The sequence below is a fragment of the Euprymna scolopes genome, chromosome 15 (assembly GCF_053919585.1).
Source record: "Euprymna scolopes isolate OS-2025 chromosome 15, ASM5391958v1, whole genome shotgun sequence".
Lineage (NCBI taxonomy): Eukaryota > Metazoa > Mollusca > Cephalopoda > Sepiida > Sepiolidae > Euprymna > Euprymna scolopes.
Window position 1 is genome coordinate 67988367 of NC_136496.1, and position 24884 is coordinate 68013250.

At 32.8% G+C, this 24884-nt stretch overlaps 1 protein-coding gene across 1 annotated transcript in view; it reads left to right on the plus strand.

The window, feature by feature from the left end:
* Positions 1 to 7081: 7081 nt before the first annotated feature.
* Positions 7082 to 24884, plus strand: part of LOC145293865 (programmed cell death protein 10-like) — a 67208-nt gene continuing 49405 nt past the window's right edge. Inside the window, exon 1 of the mRNA XM_080140604.1 lies at positions 7082 to 7141. The gene's annotated coding sequence lies outside the window, so the exon portion shown is untranslated. The remainder of the gene's footprint in view (positions 7142 to 24884) is intronic.

Consider the following 24884-nt stretch of genomic DNA (forward strand, 5'->3'; position numbering starts at 1 on the left):
TTATTGTTCCTAGTCCCATAGGATTGGTAACTATTATAACAAATGTTTGCAGTTTTGGATCAAAGTGTATGAGCAGTTTGCTCTGAATAACTGCATTCTTCAGCTTGAGAAAACCAGATTCTTCTTACTCTGTCCACGACCATTCTATGTTTGTTTGTGTTAACTTTGTTAATGGTTCGCTGAGTGATGCCAGTCATGGAAGAAACTTTGTGCGGTAATTGATTAGACCCAAGAAACTATGTATAACTTGAACGTTTTCAGGGTTTTTGGAAATTTCTGATTGCTTTTATTTTCAAGGTTTGATCCCAGTATTGGACACTATAAAACCATGGAATTTGATTTCTTCACAATGGAATATATTTTTATGCTGTGCAATTGTGAGGTCGTTTTCTTTTAATGTGCCTTATACCATATCTCGGGTTTTGTTATGTTCTCTTATGTCTTTGCCCCAGATTAGATTGTCATCAACCGTAGCAATTAGGGATTTTCTGAAGGATTTGTTGGAGCAATCTTCAGCCGTGGATGTAATGTCCATTGCCAGTACTTTATATCAATCAATTCTGGAGTTGCATGAAAAGGTAATGATGTCCCTAGATTCGAGATCTAAATTCAATTTGGTGGTAATATGAATTTAGTTCAATTTTTGAGAAAATGTTTGCATTGCCAATTTCACTCAGTAAGTGTTCAACTGTGTTTCACTGCTTTATTTGCCATGCATAAGTTGGCACATATTTTAATTTCTCTGTCTTGTTTCGGTACTGCTATTGACAGTGAGATCCAGAGAGTGGGTCCTTCCACTCCTTTGTTTATATCATTTTCTAGAATTTCTTTAATTTTTTTCTCTACTGCTTGTTCAATATGAAATGGTGTTCATCTTGGCGGTTGTGCAACAGGTATAACGTTGTTTATTCTGATTTTGAGTTGGAAATTTTTCAATCTTCTTAATCCTTCTAACGAGAGTAAGTGTCGATCTAGAATTTCTTTTGTTGATTTGGGGATATTTTTTGTTGAAATCAATTTCAGTTGCGGAGTGGTGATAAACTCTAGTTTGATACTGACCCACTTATTTAATAGGTTATCACCTTGATATGCCTTTGAAACATATATTGTGGGCTTTTCTTCTGGGACCATTCGCCAGCATTGTGAAAAATTCTCCTCTTAATGGTATTGGAATATTCCCATAGGCTTTTGGTTTATAATTTAATTCTTTTAATGTTAAGTTTGGCCATATTTTAAGGATTTCTTTAAATGCTTTCCCATCAATAAGATTGATGTCTGCTCCAGAATCTATCAATATTTCGACTGGTACATCGTTGATGTGGACAATTTTGCTATCTACTGAATGGATAGGTTTCACCTGAAAAACAAATGCCTGATTCGGATTCGTTGATACTGGTTGGACGTAATTGTGGCTGTCTGATATGTTCATTTTCCCTTTAATACTGTTCCTTTTATTTACGCATCTTTTTTTTTTCAAAGTGATTTATTACTCCACAGTAGTTATATTTTTCCCCAAATGCTGGACATTTTGTTTAACCGTCTATGCGGTCGGAGTCATTACACCCGTAACATTTGTAACATTTTAATGAGTTGTTGTATTGGATTATTTCCTATATCCACCGTTATCTCGTTGTTGTTGTCGTTTGTAACGTTGTTTATTGTTATTTGTTTGTAACGTTGTTGTTGTTGTTGTTTGTAACGTTGTTTATTGTTATTTGTTTGTAACATTGTTGTTGTTATTTGTTTGCAACATTGTTGTTGTTGTCTGTAACGTTGTTTATTGTTATTTGTTTGTAACATTGTTGTTTGTAACGTTGCTGTTGTTGTTTGTAACGTTGTTTGTTGTTATTTGTTTGTAACGTTGTTTATTGTTATTTGTTTGTAATGTTGTTGTTTGTAACATTGTTGTTGTTGTTGTTGTTGTTGTTGTTGTTTGTAACGTTGTTGTTATTTGTTTGTAACGTTGTTGTTGTTTGTAACGTTGTTGTTGTTGTTTATAACATTGTTTATTGTTATTTGTGTGTAACGTTGTTGTTGTTGTTGTTGTTGTTGTTGTTGTTGTTGTTGTTTGTAACATTGTTGTTGTTGTTTGTAACATTGCTGTTGTTGCTGTTTGTAATGTTGTTTGTTGCTGTTTGTAACATTGTTGTTGTTGCTTGTAACGTTGTTGTTGTTGTTGTTGTTGTTGTAATTTTGTGGATCTCTGAGGTCTCTCTTTCATTCTCTTCTATTCGCATAGCTTGTGTTTCAGTGGATTCAAATTATTTGAAGTGCTTCCTCTACTGTTAAAGCAATTTCTTTCAAATGTGCGCAACGTAATTTGTTTGACAAACATTTTTCTATTAATTGGTCTTTTTTATATCTTTGTCCAGGTTGTATTTGCCAAAGTTGCATTTTACTCCTTGTATGTATAGATGTGTAGATGTGTGAAATAATCGTGTGCTGACTCTCTGTTTTCTTGACTTAGCATTCTGAATTTATGTCTTTCAAAGACTTTATTTGTTTTCTGGATGAAATATTCGTCCAGTGCTATTTTTTTTATTTTTTATTTTTTGTATGTAGGCTCTACATGGCCTGGTGGTATCTCTGGTATTAAGCTTTTGAGGATATCTTTCAGCACCCCCGTCCACCATAAAATCGAAAGACTGATAGTTGTCATTTATCATTTGTTATATCAAACGCTGTAAATGTGTCTTCAATAATGTTCGCTCCCTTCTCTCCATGCTTGCTCCTACTTGGAGTCTTCCCAGTTTATGGACTCTATTCGCAGTGATGGAGAAAGCCATCTCTTTTTTTTTTTTTTTTACACAGGCATCACCACATTATCAAGGCCAAGAGGCCACTCAAGGATAAGGGTTAAAGAGTATACAGTAGAAATTGGAAAATATAGTAATCATTAGTAATGAAAATTCGGTAAATTTGTTAACTTATATGGAATGGCTCATCAAGAACTTGCTTACGTTAGACTTGAAGACAACCATGTTGTAGTCAGCTGGAAAGCAGGAAAATGGAAGACAATTCCACAGGCGTGCAGTTCTAAGAAAGAAGCTTTGTTCATGGAATCTACATTTAGGTTTAGGCACAGATAAAGAGTGGGAGGAATTATTGATAGTGTTTTCAGCTAGACGGGTGTTTCTTGTGAAAGTTTGGCGAGGGGGAACCATAGACTGAAGCTCAGTCGAACACTTTCCATGAAAATAACGATACATCAGAGACAAGCTCGCAACATCTCTTCTGTGAGATAGAGGTTGCAGGGAAGAGAAAAGGACATCTCCTACGAGGCTACGAAGTCTATTTTGAACTCTATCAAGGCAGGACAAGTTCTTTCTAGCTGCTCCTGTCCAGATGTGGCAACAGTATTCCATCCTTGGACGTACCTGGTTCTTATATAGATAGAGAATTGCATCAGCAGTGAGATATCTACTGGATCGATAGAAAGATCCCACCATTTTTCCAGTGGCCCTGGCAACAGATTTGATGTACGTGTTCCATTTAAGATCAGGAGTAGTTGTCAAGCCCAGAAGCTTGTCAAAACTTGGGGCATCCTAAAGACGAGAGCCATTCATTTTAATTGATACCAGATGTGGATCAGAATGTTGATGATGTAAAGAGAGAAGCTTGGTTTTAGATGCATTAAAAGTAACCAGCCACTCCTTTCCCCATTGTACCACGTGCTCAAGATCAGAGGGGAGAGAATCAGAGAGAACTTTGTCGTTTACTGTCTTAGATGTGCTACCATAAATAATAGTGTCATCAGCATAAATGTCTACAAATGATGTAAGGGTGTGATTTGGAAGATCATTAATGTAGATCAGGAAAAGAGTTGGGCCCAGGATGGACCCCTGAGGGACACTGGCATTAATACTGTGAGCTTCTGATTTTTGCCCCTCAACTACTACTCTTATGAACCTATCAGAAAGAAATGATTTAATAATTGAGAAGACATTTCCAGCTATACCATAGCTAGAGATTTTGTGAAGTAAACCTTTATATATCATACCCTATCAAAGGCCTTAGATATGTCAAGAGCAATTGCCCTAGAAAGGTTGCCTCCGTTGATAGATTTGCTAATTCTATGAGATATAACTATAAGCACATCTGCTGTAGATCTAGCAGAACGGACACCATATTGAGTGTCACTAAGAAGGTTATTTTTGTTGAGATGGTTGATTACTTCTGTATTTAACACAGATTCCAGCAACTTACTCATGACGCACAGGAGACTTATTGGCCTGTACTGAGAGGGGGATGAGTGATCACCTGAATTCTTAAATACAGGGCATACTGATGAGATTTTCCAGGGTGATGGGAAGCTATTCTCCTTAAGACAACGTTTAAACAGTTTTGTAAGTATGGGCGCTATTTCTGATTGAAGTTTTTTGAGTAATATAATTGGAATACCGTCAGGGCCAGTTGGTTTACTGGAATCAAGGTTTTTGATTAGCTTGGCAACATCACGTACAGATATATGTATATCACATAGCATGTTTTCTGATACAGGAGGAAATATTGGGGGTTGGCGGCCTTGGTCGCAAAGGTTAGAATTAGCTGCAAAGTTCTTGGCAAAAAGTTTGGCTTTGTCTGATGCTGACGAGATTAACTCAGGTCCATTGATGATAGTTGGGATAGAGCACACACTTCTGTTCAGGATTCTGTTTGCTATTTGCCAAAACTGGTGGGAACCAAGCCGCTGCTCAGCTACTTTGGACTTGACGGATTGAGCATACAACTCTCTTGCGTTCTTTATTACTTTCTTACAATGGTTGCTGGCAGTCCTGAAAGTGGCTTTAGTTTCCATACATCTATTACCTTGGAAGCAGTGGAAAAAGTGATTTCTGTATGCAATGGCAGTAGCACATTCTGGAGAGAACCATGGCTGGCTGTTAGGTTTTTGCTGGAACTTTTTCGAGCGTATGAAACGGTCTATACCTACAATTAGCCATTCCGTCAGGTCTGATACTATAGAGGGCACATCCTTTTTAAACATGGAACGCAGAGGTAGATCCGATATAAATGTGTGGAAGCTATCCCAGTCAGCCTTAGTGTATCGATATACTGTATGATGGAGAGGTACGTCTGGGGACTTATTACATTTCATTTTTATCTTAATTGATACAACAGAGTGGTTGGAAGATCCAAGAGGAGAAAGAACAGAAACTGAATATAGTTCAGGGCAAGTTGTGAGAAAAAGGTCTAGTAGACTCACATACTGGCCGTCATTGTCGGGCACACGGGTGGGTTCGTGAACAATCTCAGTGAGGTCATAAGCAATGGAGAAATCATGACAGAACCTCCCCTCATCATCTGTCTTGTTTGAGTGGGTTAACCATTCCACATTGTGAACATTGAAGTCTCCACATATGTGAATGTTAGCTGAAGGATAAGCAGATAGGACTTGGTCAATTTTCTCAGATATGCTTTTAAAGATAGTAACTCCGCTGTTGTGGGGGCGATAAAGAGTAAATATAAATGCAGTAGTGTGAGCTAATGCAACCCGGAAGCACATATTGGGTAAGTTAGGATCTTCTCTGGAGATGTCCCTACCACATGGAAAGCCATCTTTAATATAAGCACATATTCCATGCCCATGGCGATCTAGGGGGTCAGATTTAGAAGTTAAGTTAGAGTAACCTTTAATTGCGAATTCTTCTAGGGAAATAGCCTGTCCAATGCCAATTTCGCCTAAAAATAAAAGGTCTGGTTTAGTCTCCTGTAATTGGGTTTCAACCTCTGGAAGGTTAGAACGTAGACCTCTGATGTTGGAGAAGGGGACATGGTAGTAGGGGGCTACGTTGGAAGTTGGAGAACCGGGTTTAATCGTGTATTTAACTTTAATGTCTTTTGAAATAATTTGTTATTTTCAAAGTTTTGTTACTTGTTGAATTCCAGTAGCTTTTTTATCTTTGTTGTTGAAGGGGTAATATTTCATTAATTCGGAATTTATTAAATATTTACATCCTTGTTGCCAGGTTTGCTGTACACTGAAGAGTTCCCATCTCAACCGAGCGGGTCCTATTTATACTCGCATAGACATCACACACACCCAAACAAGGCATATAGCCCCTGGAGCGTAAGAGGCTACTGTTATAGAGGCCAGGTTTATATGAAAGCAATCTGGGTGAGGAGTTGGGCAGCAACATTACATTTACATTTTGACATGTTGGTACTGTTGGGAAAACAAGGAGCAGGGAATGGATTCCAAATTCTGTAGTAATAATTGTAAGTGCTAAACATCTAGACAGCTTTAAGTTTAAGGTTCCGTATTTGAATTGTCCCATGTCCTAACAGTTAAGAGAGTTGAATAACAAGCAGTTGTAAGTAACGGTCTTGTATAATGATTAATCCTTACTACAAGCGATAATAACTAAGGATCATACCTCTACCCAATTATGGCTGACAGAATAAGGACAATCTACTCCTGTGTATTAAACAAAGGATTCAATTCTAAATTCAATCAAAGTTCCCGCCACATCAGAGAGTATCCTATATCTTTACAAGGCCACAATTCGTCCATGCATCGAGTATTGTTGCCACGATTGCATCTACATTGCCTCTTAGAAAAGATTATCCCAACAAGCAGCAAAATCCCCCCCCTTCACTGTTGCGGATCATAGATGATAGAAAGCCTTCTACCCTAACAGTTTCTTCTCGAGGACTGCTATACTTTGGAATTCCCTCCCTATTTCCTGCTTCCTTGACTGTACTAACCTGCAGAAGTTTAAATGTAATGTGAACAGACATTTCACACAATCTCAATAGTAGCGCCTTAAGATTCAAGTGGCAATACAACTTGTTTGGGTTTTTTAAAAAAATCCAGAGTTCGGCATAAAAAAGGGTTCCCATGTTCGATTATTAATGATTCAGTGATTTCGATTCACCCGAAGAAGGTCGGAGTTTACATCGACCGAAACGTTGAAAATATAACAAGCAAGATCAGAATAGTAGTTCCAATAATCCATATTATCATAATAATCCCATCTCAATATTCCGAAACATAAATTATAGATTTATCATAATCAAAATTGATACAGTAAAAATATAGATTCGTTTGTTTTCGTCAGTAAAAATAAATAAAGAACTCTTCAATTGAAGGAGGAAAAAATCGGTGTCAGCTGGGTTTTGGACGTGTCTGGTCTCACAGGTAAACTTTAATGTCTTTTTCTCTCTCGAATATTTTTTTTACATTTCCAATTCTATTATTAAGATACGGAAATAATGTTATTGGTCATCTACTTGACCATTCATTTATTTATGTTTGGGGGAGCTTCACTCCACCGAGGTAGATTTCGGACAAAAAATATGTCAAACCTACCTACGTATTTTCGTCCTGCTCACTTCCCCTTATGAAAATATACATCCTGTCTTTTTGGCAAACTATCCTCAGTCGCAACGTGAAAGAACACGAAACATTTCAGTAATTATACAATATCTATTTATACATATATGTATATATATCAATATCTTATCTTATATATCTTATAGAAAGTTTTATAAACATAGGTTGACGCATTTTGCCTTAAATCGTTCGAGATGTCTTTTTCCATCAGTTACTACTTCTTTAAACTTTGTTGGTGCGGAATTTTTGCTTTCAGTTTTAAAAAAATGTTAAACAATGATTAAACTGATTATTTTGTATTTTTCAAGTGTTTTATCAACGAAGAAAACAAACTTTTGTTTATTTTGATTTGCTTTTAAAAGTCGTTTACTTTCTTCTAGTTGTGACGAAGTGTTTGCTTGTCAAGGATTGCATAACTCCCAATAATCATAAACAAACGTATTTGTGTATTTTTATGTCCTTTATTCTTTAATCATTTCTTGATTGTAAATTCTGTTCACACCACTGATTTAGTTGCGTTTTCTTTATAAATCTTAGTAAATTTAGTCGTGAGTGATTCGATCTTTTTAAACTTAAATTCCGTCCCAATATATATATATATATATATATATATATATATATATATATAAGCTTAACAAATAGTGTTCCATTTTATATTCTACGGACATTACTTTTTCTTAAGATCTAAAAATATGGAGTTAAAAAGGGGGTACTACTACAGTTTAATGCCGAAAATGGAGACGCCATTATTTTTAGGCACTATCGTCAAAATCAGAGGGAGAAATCAGTATTTTAAACTATGTCCGAAGCATGAAATAAATAACAAAAAAATAAAATAAGCTAGGTAATGATTACTTCCGGAAAGCCAGCGTAGTATAAACACCCCCAACCTCCCCATGTTAAGAATGGCTTTCGCGGTTAAGGGTGTTTATTCCGAAAGCAGTTCTTTTGGTGGGGTTGGAGTTGTTTATACTACGCTGGCTGGGCCCCAGAGCGTTGCTGGGGGTACGTAGTAATTAGTTCTTTTCCGAGGTACTGTCGGGTTAGTTTTTATTTATTTATTTCATGCTTGCTTCGATCATAGGTTAAAGTACTGATTTCTTCTGCTGATTCTGACGACAGGTGACCGAAAAAATGGCGATAAATTGTAGTAGTACCCCCCCCCCACATTAATAAAGAAAAGAAAAAAAAAAGCGTTTTCTTAATAGATCGAATTAAAAAAAAAATCCCTTTTGTGCTTAGTTTTAGAAATTCAAAATTTTAAGCAACGGAACTTGTGCAGAATATGGACCGCGCTAGGTTTTAGATAGAATTTTCAAGTTAAATTCAAATCTTATGGTATCGTTTGTTTATTAAATTGTCAGGTGAAAGTACAGAATTGTATCTATTAAAAAAAAAAAAAAAAAAAAAAAAAATCCCCCCCTCCCTATGTTAAGAATAGGTTTCTAAATGTTATTTCAGTAAGGTTCGTATTCTGCATAAGTACCAAATTAACTTTGAAAGTTGTTGTTATAATTAATACAAGAAAAAATTACGTTATATATAATTCAACTAACGACAGTCTAGGTGTATCAGAATTTTTGTGGGAATTTTTGACACCCCTAGCACGAAACTGCGAATAAAATATAAAAATCTCGTAATTTCTCTGTTAAAAGTGGGTTGTTGGGTTTGTATTACTGTACACATAGATTCGAAAAAGTTGTCAAAAACAAATATATAACAAATAAATGTTATCAAAGGCAAGATAAGTTACTTTTCTACCAAGCTGGATATATTTATATTTTTCGTGTTTTTATTCAATGTAACATGTTTATTCAGCTCGAAAACCATATAGTGTTTACCGATGTATTGGAACATTCAAGATGGCGTCTTATTCTCTCTTTAACACAGTAAGTGTGGGATAAGATGTTATAAATAAAAAACCGGATAAAATACTGTTAAAAACTCGCTCAATATATGTTACCGTGACATAGGTTGACATATATTCGGCGGATTTTTAATAGTATTTTGTATAGTTTTTTATTTATAACACCTTTTTCCATACTTACGGTGTTAAAGAGGGTGTGAGACGCCATCTTGAATTTTCGAATACATCGGTAAACACTGTATGGTTTTCGAGCTGAATAAACATGTTACATTGAATAAAAACACGAAAAATATATCCAGTTTGGTAGAAAAGTAACTTATCTTGCCTTTGATAACATTTATTTGTTATATATTTGTTTTTTTGACAACTTTTTCGAATCTATGTGTACAGTAATACAAACCCCAAATTTAAACAAAAAAAAAACGTAGTGTTTTTTAGAATTTTACCTGTAAAGTTTGAAGTTTAAAACCTTTTTCTTTTTTTTTTAAACCACGTTATTTGTTTTTTCTTTTTTTTTTTAATGGAACCTTGGTCCTTGCTCCTTTAATTGAAAAAAAATTAGGGCTTGAATTACATTTTTCGAGCTTGGAAAGACAGAGGGTCGAATAATTCACGCCTCCCATTTTGAAATGTCTATTAAAAAGTAAATAATTAATTTATGTACCAAAGTCTTATATATCACAAATTGAAGAGAGAAGGTCAATAGATAATATATTCAAATTTAAAACAAAAAAAAAGAACTGTTTTTTAGAAATTTACCTGTAAAGTCCGAAGTTTAAAACCTTTTTAAAAAAAAGACCACGTCGTTTTTTTTTGTTGTTTTTTTTTTCTTTTAATGAAACCTTGGTCCTTGCTCCTTTAATTGAAAAAAAATTAGGGCTTGAATTACATTTTTCGAGGAGTTATAAGCTTGGAAAGATGGGGTGGAATTATTCACTATTTTCACGAAATTTCTGACACACCTACGACACTACTGATTTTTTTTTTTTTTTTTAAAGAATTGCTTCCGTCTCTAATCTGGTGTTTTATGATTTTTATGAAGTTTTTAAATGCCCGAAGAACGATTGTTAGCACTAAAATAAATAAGAAAATAAATTAAAAAAAACAATGGATTCTGGCTGGAGCAATTCTATATATTACCTTGATTGGCTTCTCATGAAAGTGTTCTTTTTTCGTAAGTTATTACTAGTGCAGCAATGTTCTGGGTATGACCTTAAAGAATGTCCGGTGGTGAGGGACCCATTTTGAGAGAGTAGAGTTACTGTTAGTCTGAAATCTACTTGTACCCTGAGTATTAGTCTGCCTGTTCTATAAGTATTTTAATGGTGAATGCTCCGAACTGCAAGCACTTGTACCCCCTCAATATAAATACGTAAGCAGCTAAATCCCACCCCAAACAATAGAGATCTCTAGATGTAAGAGAGTTTTCTACTCCAGTAGTTTCTTCCCCAGAACTGCTAGACTTTGGAATTCCCTTCCGGGTCCCTGCTTCCCCAACTGTACTGACATGCAGAAGTTCAAGTGTAACGTGAACCAACATCTTGCTATCCAACTCCCTACATAGTAACCCTGTAGCTTAGGTCCCTGATAGTAGCCCCCTACAGCAAAATGTCAATGTGCCTTGTTTGGGGTGAAAATGTAATAAAAAAAATAAAAAAAAATTAGTATTTGATAGGTTCCTATCAGGGTTAAATCACGGCTAATCAGTGGCCGTGGTTAAATACAATTTGTCCCGGACACTAAACTCCTTTGAGCAAGGTGTGTGCCCATCTCCCCCCTCATCATTCGAAACTTATAGTCCCAAACCCTTTCTACAAACAGTATTAAATATATCTTGGCAAAATCATCCCACGAAGCAGCAACTTTATGGCAACCTACCTACCATATCTAATACCATCAGAGAAAGATGCCTACGATTTGCTGGTCATTGTTTGAGGAGCAAGCATGAATTGATGAGTGATGTATTGCTATGGACTCCACGACACTGACGCGCAAGCAAAGGACGACCTAAATCCACGTACATCCAGCAAATAGCACACGACGCCAACTGTGAACCTGAAGATCTGAGGCAGCTGATGGAAGACAGGAAACTCTGGAGAGGAAGAGTCACATTGGTCCGGGCAAGGAGCCCGTCATGATAATGATGATGATCCCTTTCTACTTTTTATTTATGCATGCTCTATTTTCCAACCCTATTGCCGACTCGAGAACCCCACCCCCAACTTCAACCGTTCTGAGGATAACCTTAAATGCATCTGGTAGTAAAGTGTCAATTTAAGAGTTTTGGGGATTTATCCCTTAGTTAGCACTAACAAAGCTGTCTGGCATTCCCTGAGGGAGGGAGAGTGAATTGTTTGTGTAATATCTGTATATTAAAACTCCTCTCTACTTCTTTCAATAAGTTTCTCTTTCTCCCCTTCTCCTTCCCCATTTTTCCACATCCCTTTCTCCCTTACACTGTTTCACCTCTGTCCAGCCCATTCCTCTCTTGTTTTAATATATTGATGATAATAATAAAGTAAGTCGTTTAACTTTTCTTTTTATATATGTAATAGATAACATTAGAAATGGTTACCCCCCCCTCCTTGACTAAATCTGGCTCAGTTGACCCATAAAGAATGAATGCATTTTAGAGATTTTAGATATTATTCATCCAACACTGATAAAAATATACAAACATTGTAGGTGTTTGTTTTGTAGCTTTATTTTTACTTTTAGCTGACCCCCCCCCCTCACACACACACACACACACACGAGTGCCATTTATGTAATAGATTATTCCCAAATCCACTCTAACCTGGAGTGGTAGTACTCGTCAATCCCATCTATGTGTCAAATAGAAACTATCATTTACAAACTATTTGGTTACAAAATAAATGGGCAATCATGCATATCAACTTACTAAAGCCATTGCTTGTTGTCTACGTTATGACGTGCCATTGAAAATAGTGTTAGTCAATTTCGCAACTCTGCCCAATCCTATGATTTCTTGTTTGTTACATTTCAATATTGTCGTTAAATATAATAAATAAGAATATCTGTAAACTGATTTTTATTTTCAAATAAATATGTTTATTTCAGCCAATTATTCTCCACGATTTCTTGTTTGTTTCATTTTGTTTCCGCACAATTTTTATTTTTGGAATTGTTTAGCTAAAATTTTCTTGTTTATATTTTTTTATTGCATGAAACATTCGTATTTTTTAATATTCATTATTTCTATGAAAAAAAAAAAAAACATTAATGTTTCATTTAATATTAATTATTCATGTGAAAATGTCTGTAAAGAAACAATTTTATTTTACAAAATATACGTAAATAAACATTTATTTAAAAAATATACGTAAATAAACATTTATTTAAAAAATATACATAAATAAACATTTATTTAAAAAATATACATAAATAAACATTTATTTAAAAAATATACGTAAATAAACATTTATTTAAAAAATATACGTAAATAAACATTTATTTAAAAAATATACGTAAATAAACATTTATTTAAAAAATATACGTAAATAAACATTTATTTAAAAAATATACGTAAATAAACATTTATTTAAAAAATATACGTAAATAAACATTTATTTAAAAAATATACGTAAATAAACATTTATTTAAAAAATATACGTAAATAAACATTTATTTAAAAGAAATATACGTAAATAAACATTTATTTAAAAGAAATATACGTAAATAAACATTTATTTTAAAAGAAATGTATGTAAATATTTATTTTTAAAAAATATATATGTAAATGTTTATTTTTAAAAAATATATATGTAAACGTTTATTTTAAAAAATATATATGTAAACGTTTATTTTAAAAAATATATATGTAAACGTTTATTTTAAAAAATATATATGTAAACGTTTATTTTAAAAAATATATATGTAAACGTTTATTTTAAAAAATATATATGTAAACGTTTATTTTAAAAAATATATATGTAAACGTTTATTTTAAAAAATATATATGTAAACGTTTATTTTAAAAAATATATATGTAAACGTTTATTTTAAAAAATATATATGTAAACGTTTATTTTAAAAAATATATATGTAAACGTTTATTTTAAAAAATATATATGTAAACGTTTATTTTAAAAAATATATATGTAAACGTTTATTTTAAAAAATATATATGTAAACGTTTATTTTAAAAAATATATATGTAAACGTTTATTTTAAAAAATATATATGTAAACGTTTATTTTAAAAAATATATATGTAAACGTTTATTTTAAAAAATATATATGTAAACGTTTATTTTAAAAAATATATATGTAAACGTTTATTTTAAAAAATATATATGTAAACGTTTATTTTAAAAAATATATATGTAAACGTTTATTTTAAAAAATATATATGTAAACGTTTATTTTAAAAAATATATATGTAAACGTTTATTTTAAAAAATATATATGTAAACGTTTATTTAAAAAAATATATATGTAAACGTTTATTTAAAAAAATATGTGTAAATAAACATTTATTTTAAGAAATATGTGTAAATAAACATTTATTTTAAGAAATATGTGTAAATAAACATTTATTTTAAGAAATATGTGTAAATAAACATTTATTTTAAGAAATATGTGTAAATAAACATTTATTTTAAAAAATATGTGTAAATAAACATTTATTTTAAAAAATGTGTAAATAAACATTTATTTTAAAAAATGTGTAAATAAACATTTATTTTAAAAAATGTGTAAATAAACATTTATTTTAAAAAATGTGTAAATAAACATTTATTTTAAAAAATATGTGTAAATAAACATTTATTTTAAAAAATATGTGTAAATAAACATTTATTTTAAAAAAATATGTGTAAATAAACATTTATTTTAAAAAAATATGTGTAAATAAACATTTTTTTAAAAATATGTGTAAATAAACATTTATTTAAATATATATATATAAAAACATATTTATTAAAAAATGTGTAGATAAAATTTATTTAAAAAATATGTGTACATATATATTTAAAAAATATGTGTAAATAAATATTTATTTAAAAAAACATGCAAATAAACATTTATTAAAAAAAATCACTTTACTAATATTCTTATTGAGTGTGTAAGCAAAAAAAGAAATCATGGAACATTATTCGACGGGGGTCACCAACTTAACTAACACTGTCTATTTCCTATGACAGAGATAACAGGCAATGGCTCAAGTAAGTTGATAAATGTTATAAAACAAACAGGGAGTTGATTATTTATTAAAAGTTCAATTTTATACATGTTAAAAAGTTAATTTTTTTTTGTTTGCAATCCAATTAATTTGACAAAAATAAAACTAGCATACTTCAATTGCCAAATAGGGAAGGGCTTGTAGAAATTTACATAGAAGAGGATATAGTAGCCCAGCACCTGTCCAAATCCAATTGCGAATTGTGTTGTTGCTGCATTCATTACTATCTTGCTTGGAGGTCTATTCTAAGATCCAAGGATTCTGATTGAGAAATGTAAACATTTAATCTAAGTAACCTATTTCAAGTGATAAGTTTAAAAATGCTTTGTAGAAATATCCAGAACATGAGTAAGTTTCACTAATTTAACCAATGAATCTACAAATCAATCATACGCAAATCTATCTTTATGATTTCACTATAAAACGATCCAATGTGGTTGGCATGCTGTAAAACTCCACAACCAATCAATCATAGCATATTCACTATATTATTTGGGTTCTTCAAACTACTGTTCTCATCTTAAGTGTTATTTTCACGTTTTGGTCCATGTAACCTATGGCATAATGGATAAACTACTTGGTAAAATTCAGTTGTAAAAGTTACACTCTTCTGGAAGTTGAAGGCTCAATCCTCAATGCAGGTGACACGCAAAATACAATTGCGAATTACTTGGGACTTCTACCCAGTCATGGCTGATGGAACGAGAGCATGCTACTCCTTCATTCAAAATTCCATACAAATTCCTGAGTTCAACAAGATAAACCTAAATAAGTTTGGATGTTGCTGAAAATAACACTCAAAATCCAAAGAATCCGAATAATACAAATAATCAATTCTTATCTCAAAAATTCAGAAACGTAGCCCTTTCTACTTTTTATTTTTGCCTATTATATTTCCCTACTCTATCATTTGCTGAAGTGTCTCCCCCCCCTCCAACTGTATGACATAAAACGGCATCCAGTGGTGAGGACCAAATTTGAGAGTTTTATGCAGCATAATGCTACTCATTAGTTGTTGCTACTCTGATCCATAGTGATAACATCTGTTAAGAATCTACAAGTTGAATAGACATCGTCTACAGATTTGTTGGCAAAATATCCACCCACAAAACAGATTGATCTACAAACCAATCATATACAAAACATGCATGTACGATTTTGGTCTAAATTGATCTAACACGGTTAACATGCCATAAAATACAACAACTAATCAACCAATCAAAAAGTCAACTTATCCTAATAAGGTCATTACACTTATTGTTACATACACTGTCTTCATGTATAGAACCAGGTCTTAATCTAAAATTGCTATCATATAATTGTTTTGGTTATGACTTTAAAGTCTAATGGGCGATGATTTCCCAATTTGGGGTCGTGGTCGGCACTTAGTTGTCAATACTTAGCATAAAATGATCCAACAATAGTTAACATATTACGTTTCTGAATTTTTGAGATGAGGATTGATTATTCATATTATTTGGATTCTTTGGACTATTGTTCTATCTTTAGTTCGACAAGTACGTCAGACATAACATTGTGAAAATAACAATCCAGATGAGAACAGTAAGTAGTCTGAAGAATCCAAATAATATGAACAGTTGACATGCTGTAAAACTGAATCAACCAACTATTAAACTGATCTCTATTTGGCATTTCATAATTGATAAATTTTTTTTTTTTTTTACTGACTTTGAACTCATTTTGGTGTTTGTAATGAATTGGTATGCAGAGGATTTCAGTATTTGGAAAATCAGTTCTGAATATTAACAAAGAATCTTGAGGCAGTCTCGAAAACTGATGAAGCAATTTAAAATTTGAAAGCTGTGAGAAAAAAAAAATGTAAAAAGGCAGACAACACTAAGCATGCAAAAGTTAAATTAAACTTAAAAGTATTTAACCCATTTTAAACAAAAATAAAAAAAAAAACAAATTAAGTTGAAAATACTCTTTCCTTTTTTTAACTAATGTTCACCCCTAACAAGGAATATCGCAACTTGTACATAAGGGGCTACTATTTGGGATCATGTCTAGGAAAGATTAACAAGATGTTGGTTTACATTACGTTTAAACTTCTGCATATCAGTACAGTCAGGGAAGCAGCTAACAGGAAAGGACTTCCAAACTCTAGCTGTTCAAAGGAAGAAACTATTAGAGTAGAAAGCTTTCTGGCATTTAGGGACCTCATCGGTGAAGGGGTAAGATTTTGTTGCTAAGTGGGTTTGTTGGGGATATGCATGTCGAGGGGGCACAAGTGCAACAAGTTCATCAGAGTACATTCCATTAAAATATTTGTAAAACAGGCACAGAAGTGCAACATTGCAATGATAGACAGGGGTTAAGAAAGTGAAACCTATTAGATTGAAGACTCTTTTTTGAACCCTATCCAAGAGGGAGAGGCTAGGGGTAGATGCACCATCCCAGATGTGGCAACAATACTCAATGCATGGGTGAATGGTGGCCTTGTAGAGATACAAGATACTCTCAGGTGTGTGTAAGACTTCTAGCGTGATAGAGGGAACCCACCTTTTTTTGCAGCAACCTTTGCAATGTCCTCAATGTATTTGTTTCAGTTCAGATTGCCCATGAATCTTAGACGGAGAAGTTTGAAGGAAGGATGTTATTTGTCATGGATATTGGTGGTCGGAGAGGCGTCTTGTAATTGTTAAAGGAGCACAACTTAGTCTTACTAGCATTAAATGTCACCATCCATTTGTGGCCACATTCCATTACAGTCTGGAGGTCGTTTTCTAACGATTCTGTCATTGTCTTAGATTTATGTACATCCGTTCTTCCCTCATGCATGTTATAAAGCGTAGTATCATCAGCAAATATATCCATCTCGGACACAATATTATCAGGGAGGTCGTTTATGAATATCAGGAATAATAGTGGTCAAAGGATTGACTCTTGAGGTACTCCTGCATTAATATTGATGCTTGGATGACAATCTAGATGGTCCTATTGTCTAAGAAGGATCTAATCATATTTAGTATACGTGCAGTTATACCATACAATTTAATTTTCATTAGCAGCCCTTCATGCCAGACTTTGTCAAAGGCTTTGGATTTATCAAGGGCTACAGCCCTGGCTTTGCCTGCCTTATTCAGTACATAGTATATGTGTTCAGAGATGACTGTTAAAATATCTGCAGTAGAACATCGCCTAAATCCATACTGTTTGTCTGAGAGAAGATTTGCTTTTGCAAGGTGGTGGACTAGATTTTAGCAGAGAGAGAGAAGATTGATAGAGCGATAATTGAGAGGATGAGTGATTTCACCAGAATTCTTGTACACTGGTATCACAGAGGCCATCTTCCTGTTATTAGGGAAGCAAGATTCAGCAAGGCATTTATTGTAGAGTTTGGAAAGTATGGGGACTAGCTCAGCTGAGCATTTCTTAATTAGTATAGCAGGAATGAGATCAGGCCCACATGCCTTTGAGGTGTCTAATTCTTTTTATGATATCGCGGACATGAGAAGAGGTGATTTTCACATCATCTAGTGTGGCTTCAGTCCATATGAGGAAATTTTATTAGAAAGAAAAGGAGGTGGCTTTCAGATTGTAAATTGCTTCGACCATTTCTGATATAAACTGAGGATTCTCTTTTGATACTTTGATCTCGGTCATTAATTACTGAAATCCTCTGGATATTCATTCATTATGCGTAGCCTAAATTTATCTTCAGATTTGTTGGAAATAACTTTTTAGAAAATTAAGTACCATAATCAAGGAGAGCAGTTTGCTATTCAAAATTAATGTAGAATGATTGATCTCTCATACTTGCTTTTTAAGTAAGAACAATGCTATGCAAAACTTAAGTGGCGATGGAAGATACAGAGTTGGCTCCAACTTCCAAAGCAGCTTAAAAGTAGATATGAATAGTTGAGTGAAAAAAAACAAAAAACAAACTAGAATGTTTTATGTTTGTGTTACAAAAATAGTGTAGTGGTTTTTCTTTATTCAGAAAATAATTAAAAGAATGAGGCTTTGGAGGACCAGTTTCACTAAAAAGCAAAGCCAATGAGCAAAACAATATAAAACACGTCCAAGTAATATTTTTTTCATTTTGGCCCAAATAGTTCTAAAAAGTCAGCAATAGAGCCCCCTGTTTGCAAACTTTGGAGACTCCTGTATTAAATTATAATGCAAGAAATATCTTTGCAGAATTAATTATCTTAGCAGCTTAATTTAAAGACCAACTATTGAGAAAATGTGTTCCTTTAACATCTGAACTGGATGGCTCCCAGAATGTGTCTGATTCAAGAATAGGCTAATTTATAAGGAGTAGGTTTTACATTCAAAAGAGTACAAAGGTGTTTTGTTTTCGTCACATTTAAGTGCCTTTGATTGATCCAAGATTATTATCTTGCTCAATCAGATGGACCTATTTTAAAATACAATGGAGGTAATTAGGTAAAGAGAAAACTTAGGATTTTCGAGTACAGTTTTTTTCCTTTAAGAAAAACAAAAAAACAGCCCTAACCCTGGACTCTCTGACTCTCCTTCTCATCAGAGTCCGCTAACAAAACATATGTGACTGGAATTGGTTTTAAAGACCCAATAGTGAATTTGACTCTCGACTCCAGCAAAAATTGTTGACTCTTAATCATAACTTTTCTACGTCCTCTGTCAGGCAAGTAATCTTATCTGATCTTCTTTACTGTTTCACAATTTAAGAAAATCATATTTCTTTTTATTGGTCCCCCGACAAAATGAGGGGGGACCTGTAAATTCACCCTTGTCTGTTTGTCCACTCATCTGTTCGTCTGTCCGCACTTTTCTCAATAACTACGCCTTGGAATTTAACAAAAATTTTGCACAAACATTAAACATGATATGAGTAAAAAAGTAACAATGGATTTTCCAGGAAAACTCTGGTTGTCCTCCTAGGGGTAACTTTCGGGTTAAAATGGCTAAAATTTACACTTTTGTGCTTATTAAAAGAAATTGATGCGTTGGAGTTTTATAAAACTTTCTAAAAAGTTGTAACTAACTGATTTCTATGTAATTTTGTTTGTCTATACTTCGCAATAACTCTTGAGTGTGCCCCAGGGGTTAGGGCTAATAAAAACACTCTATTTTTGGGACTATTTTACCATATTTGTACAAAATTTTCTGTGTATGTCTTATTTAGCAGTTTTGCATGGTGCTGAACGCAAATTTAAATATGTTAAGGCCTTGGGGACTTTTGAGTCTGAATGGGGATGGGGGGGTAAATGATGAATTTAGTCATTTCTTGTTTTGCATGGTGCAGAACTCAAATTTACATATGTTAAGGCCTAAAACTGCACCATTTGATCATTTTCACTAGGATTTGACGTCCCCTGGGGACTTTTGGAGTTAAATGGGGGGGGGGGGGAGCAAAGCCTCGTTCACTGTGCACTCACGGAGATCATGCATGCTTCACTCACTTACTAAGTTCTAGTTTAACACGAATTCTTGATTCCGGTAATTTGTACTCCTCTTTCTACTCTGTTCAATACTTTTGAAAGAGAATTGGAAAAATTTTCATCATTAGTGCATTTGAACATTTCGAATGATTAAAAACCAAAACATATTAAAAAGTCAAATCTTTGGATTGAAAAATTATAAGAAACTATTAAATACAATATAGTTATGTTATTGTTATAGTGTGTTAACCGTATGGGTAATAATGAACTCTTCAACTTATTATAAAGACCAAGAGAATGTCTTCAGGTTAGCACACAAGTCATGCGCACTTGGCAGTCAAACTTACGTATTTGTTGTATTTGCTTTTCTGTTCAATATATTTTGTCTCTACAAATTACTGAGCTGTGTCTTTCTTACAGACCCCTACGGGACCACAACAGTTATCTAACATAAGATTTTGGAAATTATAGAGGAGAAAGATAAATAAAAAAACTAGCCAATAAATAGGTTAGTTTTTAAGTCAATTTATTAAAGCCATTCAACACATGGCAGGATATAAAACGAATATGGTTTGTGGTCATTCATTGTTGGTTTCTTCCTTGAAATGAACCAATGCCATAAAATATTCACTATTGATAGTCCTTCCTCTCTGTAGGTGACCAATGAACAAAATACCTTGCCTATTCTAAAATATAGGCTGAAAGCTTGCCTGCTGATATTTGTGCCTCTTGTTGGCTTTCATATACTGCTTTCCATTCAGCTGATTGTTGGTTTGATTCTGGAGTGATGTGGTGGATCCATGTTTTATTCATTGTGACATATCGAGATGAAAGCTCCTTTTTATTACATCGACTCTGTTAAAAACTACTCTTTGAATCATCAATGCATTGTTTTTAATTGACTGTGAGCAAATGCAGCACCCACCTTTCACACAGTTTTCTTATTGACAAATGTTCATACAAAAATGGTGACTACACTGTCTTATGATATCTTCAACTCTTCTATTTCACACAACTTCAATTTATGATCAGCCAAAATGAGTTTGTAGATTTTTGTTTTTGTTTTCCAGGAAAGCTGCACATTGGGGTCACTTGAGAATTCGGCATCATTTTTGTCTGTATGGCCATATTTAAAGTCAGCATATCACCTCTTAACCATTGTTTCTGTCAGAGTTGAGTCCAAATAATGCTTATTAAGTTATTATAATGTTTGAACATTAAATCCCATCAGAAAGTAATGATTTATCAACACATGAAATTAAATATTTGTTTTTGAAACTGTGCAAGCCTAGTTTCACTTAAATAACTGTAAGCTAACAATCTGATTGAGCTCAAATGTTGACATGTGCCATTTGAAGGCTAGTACTTCATAAAAATAACTTTTTTATTATTATTATTAGTGGGTCTCATTTATGTCAGACCAGGACTTATTGAATGATATGTCACAGTGATCAAAGCGTTGTGAGAAAAATATTCTAGATAAGAATAGTATTCTGAATTATCCAAATAATACAAAGAATACAAATAATCAATCATCTAAAAAAATCTTCCAAACTGAATATTGGATTGTTAAAAGATTAATATTTGCTTTCATTTTTTTTTCTTCTACTAATGACAGCGATGCTCCAAAATCTGACAATATTTTATCTCAAAATTTATTTAAATAATTATGATTTAAAAATTTTTTTTTATTTTTTTTATTTTTTTTTTTAATGGATTAGTTTTAGGGATTATTTAAAAAATGAAATGAAGGATAATGTCTAAACCTATTGACAAAACCGTTTTCACTGGAAAAGAATAATAAAAATGAAACCAAAATGTGAAACTATGTCAGCAATGAAAAACAGAATTTTTTTTTTAAAATACAGCTTGTTAAAAACAAATCAACAACCAATGTCTAGTGACTTCAAGCAAATGTTCCTAAAATCTAATCTATTGAAAGCATATGTATCCATGTTTAAAATTGTATTCCTAAAGTGACTGTAAAGTCCGATCTAATCACAGAACACAATATCTAAAATGACACTGCTTAATTTTCGTAACATGATATAAACACGATTGTAACTTTGAACTAACATGCAAATGAAAGAAAATAAGTGTTTACTACTTTGAGCCTTAAAACAATTTTGTTGTAAGATACCACTTATCATAATAGAGTATAAACAGATTTGTGACCTATCGATTTGCAAATAAAACGTATCAATGTTCAAAATTGTATTTCTTACAAAGTAGTCTTAGGACAGAATATTTTGCCATAATATAATATCAACAGAATTGTTAACTTCCAATTGATTTTCAAATAAAGTGAATTGCTGTTTACTATTTGAAGTAATGCTATTTAAAAATCCAATCTATATATATAAAAGCGAAAATGTGTGTATGTTCGCTTTTTGTGTATGTCGAAAGACTTTTTTCCGAGAAGCGGTCGTTTGGCTCACAACTTCTTAAAACTTTTTATATCACATATAAATCATAATATCTCCGAGTTAACAACGGAGGTCGCCTTTGCTCGACTTCGGGAAGATAAATATTCAACATTTTTCGCTCGCCGCATGTGGATTAGGCTTTTTCGTATAATAAAAGCGACACTAATTCTGGCGGTAGTTTTCCAGTCGCGATCACTGGAAATGTCCGAAAGCAATCAGCTTTGATCAATGTGGAAATATTTTCCTTATATCAGACAATTGCTATTCAATTTAAACAAGGGGAGCTGGTACCCCCCGTTGGTACCCCCCCCCCAACATCTTGGGAAAATAAAAGTAAAAAAACATTCCCGCATTAAATAAAATACTACCCCGCAGTCAAAGTTGACCTCATTAAGTCATTAAAACGTGCACCTGCCAGTTCTAAGTAATTAAATAAATTCAAACGCGTTTCCGTTAGTATGTTGTGGTGGCCCAGTGGTCGCACGTTTTTTTTTTTTTTTCACACTTTAATTTCCAACTTTGCCTCAAGGGTTCGATCCTCATACTCACCTACCAAAACTTTTTTTTATTATTTTACCCCCCCCCCCCCCGAGTTTTGATTTACCCAAAACCACACACACCTCCAAATACCCGGGCAATGCCGGGTACCCTCCGCTTGTCTCCTTGAAAGGCACAATATTTAAGGTGACACTGCATTTTTTTTTTTTTTTTTTTTTTTTTTTGTAATATAAATAAAATTATTGAAGCGAAATAAAATATGTCCATATCAATAATATAGTTGGCAAAATTAATGAAAAAAAAAAAGAAGATTCCAAATCAAATACAGATGTGAGATAGATTGATATTTGGGTTTGACTTTGAAATTTAAATGACTTCTATATATGTGTGTGTGTGTGTGTGTGTGTGTGTATACTTTTTAGTTACAAATATTTATTTTCAATTTTTTTTTTTCTTATAAAATCAATTTTATTATTGTATTCCCATATTTCGAGTTTAGTGACCTCCTCTTTCTTCAAAATGTTTTCTTTTTACATTCTGACATGTGTTAGACGGTTTTAGAAATTGACTTTCAAACTAACCAGATCATCATCTCTCTTTCTCTGAAGTTTATTCTTATCACTTTACATGTTTTTCTCTTGACAACTAACTCTGCTCCCTCAACTGTTGTACATCTATAATCCCAAGCTTTCTCATCCATTCTTCTAACATGTCCATACCATCAAAGTCTTCTGTTCTGAACACATTTTCTTGTACAAATTTAGTCTTGCTCTAAGATCATCAGAACTAAGTTAGCCTTTAGAACTCCCATTACACATTCATTGTATCATTCTGATATCATTTCTCTCTATTGTAACACGTGTCCTTAACCCTCACAGGCTTTCACTTCCATAATGTATTCACACTGTGTACATTATGCCTGATATACTCTTCCCTTGGTCGACAGTGATAACTATCTTTAACTAGATTGATCTGAAATTTTGTTATTTTAGTGCAGGTGTCATCGCATTGATATTTATTTAAGGATTGTCTGTGTCATCTAACTTATCAGTTATGCTCTTCCATATCAATGTGTTTTGGTTTTAATTTATTAATGTTGAAACTTTTTTTCTAAATGCTAGCAGATGTACACAGCATTGCTCAGTATTAAACATAGTGTTAACTTTCTTAAAAAATAAAAAACAGAAAGAAACTGAGACGTGTGCATGCAAGTATTATTTTCCCTAAACTGTTCACTTCTTGTAAGTATAAAAAAGAATACTCAAACTGAGATTGAAACCAAAACCTAAATGACAATGAGTCGAGTACAATACAAGCTTGATATGATTTTTAAAAAGTGTTTTCAAACCTACTTATTTTTAACATAAGGAAGCTGTTATATGAATGATTCATGCATGCACAGCCGTGAAACACTTGACAAATGGATAAAAATCCAATGACCTCCCTCCACACCAGCAAGTACCAATTTTTCAATTTTGACTTCCTTAACAGTCCTTTTTTTTTTTCTGGATGAAAACCGATTAAAAAGTTTTCTACTTGTGTGAATACCCTCTATACCAAATTTCAAGTCTGTAGACAAAATTTGTTGAGTATATAGGTTGAGAGCTGTCCTCACACACACACACGCACACACACATTCTCACTTTTATAGATGTATAGATTAGCTATATCTACCTGGCATTGTCTAAAAGTTTTTTGAATTCAATTTTTTCTTTTTTTTTTCTTTCTTTTACTAAATTATATATCTGTATTTTTTTAATGGAATTTTGAAAATTATTTTAAGTTAATGTTGTTATAATTTCTATTTCTAAAAATATTGGATGTAAATAACTTCACACAAGAAATTGCTAAAAATTTTAAAATCAGTTTAAATAACTTTAACAGAATAAATTTGTCATCGTCAATGTTGGTATTTATATTTTTACTATGTTTCAGCTGATAATTCAATCAGCATTCTTCAAGTGTATTTTTCATTTGCAGAGAGCTAAACACACCTGGGTCAAAACTCAGTAAAAATAGAATTTTTTTTCACTTGAACTTCATTGTCTGTTTCTTTATAAGACATTCACGATGAAAACTAGTCTTCCTACTATAACTGCAAAGAACTTTCCTTCCTCCATATGTCTAACATCAAATGAACTTCCATGAACAGTGTTTCTTTCCAA